The sequence below is a fragment of the Chrysochloris asiatica genome, unplaced genomic scaffold (genome assembly GCF_000296735.1).
Source record: "Chrysochloris asiatica unplaced genomic scaffold, ChrAsi1.0 scaffold00151, whole genome shotgun sequence".
Classification (NCBI taxonomy): Eukaryota; Metazoa; Chordata; class Mammalia; order Afrosoricida; family Chrysochloridae; genus Chrysochloris; species Chrysochloris asiatica.
In genome coordinates, this window is record NW_006408669.1 from 3577177 (window position 1) to 3579545 (window position 2369).

At 46.3% G+C, this 2369-nt stretch overlaps 1 pseudogene; it reads left to right on the forward strand.

The window, feature by feature from the left end:
- Nucleotides 1-243: 243 nt before the first annotated feature.
- Nucleotides 244-2369, forward strand: part of LOC102834877 — a 70169-nt pseudogene continuing 68043 nt past the window's right edge.

Below are 2369 nucleotides of genomic sequence, written 5' to 3' on the forward strand. Positions count from 1 at the left end.
TAGGGAATAGACACAGGAGAGTTGGGGGAGGGGGTCATGGAAAGGCTGGCAATACACAAGAAGAGGGAGGGCGGAAGAACGGTTGGACAGGTTTGCATGGGCTAGGTGGGACAGAGCTAAATGACGAGGTATGCACAACCCTGGAATAACAGGGCTTCAGGATACATGGATTGATAAAGCATTAAAAAAAAGAGAACTTGAGTAGCATTAATAAAAGTATATTTATACTACCTTTTTACGAGGATGGCGCCGAAGGCGAAGAAGGAAGCCCCTGCCCCTCCCAAAGCTGAAGCCGAAGCAAAGGCATTGAAGGCCAAGAAGGCAGTGCTGAAAGGCGTCCACAGCCACACAAAAAAAGAAAATCCGGCAGCCCAAGACTCTGAGGCTCTGGAGGCAGCCCAAATATCCTGGGAAGAGTGCCCCCAGGAGAAACAAGCTTGACCACTATGCCAGCATCAAGTTCCCTCTGACTACTGAGTCAGCCATGAAGAAGATCGAAGATAATGACACACTTGTGTTCACTGGGGAGGCCAAGGCCAACAAGCACCAGATCAAACAGGCTGTGAAGAAGCTCTATGACATTGACATAGCCAAGGTCAACGCCTTCATCAGGCCCGATGGAGAAAAGAAGGTATATGTTCCACTGGCTCCTGACCATGATGCTTTGGATGTTGACAACAAAATTGGGGTCATCTAAATGGAGTCCAGCTGGCTAATTCTAAATATAAATTTTTTCAATACAAAAAAAAAGTATATTTATACTGAACTGTGTACAGGAGTCTACAGGGAAGCCACAAGAGATTGTGCTGCTCCCAGGTGATGGAGCTGGTACCTACATTAAGTCCGAAAGGACAAGAGAAGGGATGAGTAGTTGGACCCAGAAGGAGAAGGGTTGTATAAAGAGGGCAGTGTGGAGAGAACAATAGCCTTTGGTTTGAACAACACAGCCATGGGCAAACTAGCAGGGTGAAGAAGGTGGGGAAACAAATGCTTTTTCCTCCATCTCTTCCCTTCCTTCCATTTCTTTCTGGGGCTCCTTGGAAGCTAAAAACCAAGGGAGATTTCTGATTTGCTTCACACAGGTCTGCCTCCCTGGACCCAGGGTAGGATAAAGAAGGACAGAGCTTAGGTCTGGAAGGACAGGGAAAGTGTCTTGTAAACCAGTTTTCAGGGTCAGGTGATTGCTTTCTTGTTGTTGTTTAGTACTGTCCAGTCGGTTCTGACTCATAGCAACCCCGTGTAGAGTTTCTGAGGAGTGACTGGTGAGTTTGAACCACTGACTGTGTGGCTCTAATCGACCTTATGGTCCAGTGCATTATCCTGCAACACCACACCAGTACTCCAGGTGACTGTGGAGAACCATGTATTGAAGCACAGAATACAGAAGAGCCAGTATGGAAGAAACGGTCATTCTGTGTGCTCAGTTCCAAACCAGTGCTGAAATCTCTTTCCTTCTTCCTGATGGTATCTAAGGGTCCTCCCTCCTGAAGTCTGCCTGTTAAGATGCTAAGAAAGGAGGTTCACTAGGAACTACCATAGCCTCTTCACTGATCCCTTTGCTTCCTTTCCACCCTAAAATGGACTCTCAACACAAGGTTTTATTTTAAAAAATCAGGCCATGCTATTACCTTGCTTATAGGCCTTCAGTAGCCTTCCATTGTACTCGGGATAGAATCCAAACGGAGCCCACAGAGTCCTACAGAACGTGTCCCTGCGTGTCTCTCCAATCTCACAGTCCCTCTCTCTCCTCACTTGCTTCTCTCCCCCTCTCATGTGACTCCCCAGCACATGAGACACACATCCTGACATCTCCCACATGCTGGTTCTCTCCCAGCTCCAGTATCAGCTCTCCAGGAAACCCTTCCCTGGCTCCCCCCAAAAGCAGCTCCACCCACCCAGCTTCTCTATCAGTCTTATTGTTTCACTGTGTTCTTTCAGCAGGAAAAGGTCCCTGGGTGGTGCAAATGGTTAAGTTCTTGTTTACTAGCTAACAGGTTGACAGTTCAAGAACCTACCCAGCAACACCACAAAAGAAAGGGCTGCAAATACATTTCCATAAATATTACAATGACGAAGACCCTACAGAGCAACTCAACTCGGGCACACAGCTGGTCATCATGAGTCAGTTGTGAACTGACAGCAATAGATTTGGGTTTTCTTGTTTTTTCACAAAAAAAAACAACAACAACAAAAAATCTCCAGCAGAACAAGTTCCTTGCCTGACTTTTCATTGCTATCATCTCAAATAAATAAGTGATAAAATGATTATAAGTATGTGGTGTTATGGGCTAAAGCACTGGACCATAAGGTCAGTTTGAGCCACAAGGTCAGTGATTGGAGCTCATCAGTCGCTCCTCGGAAGCCTTATA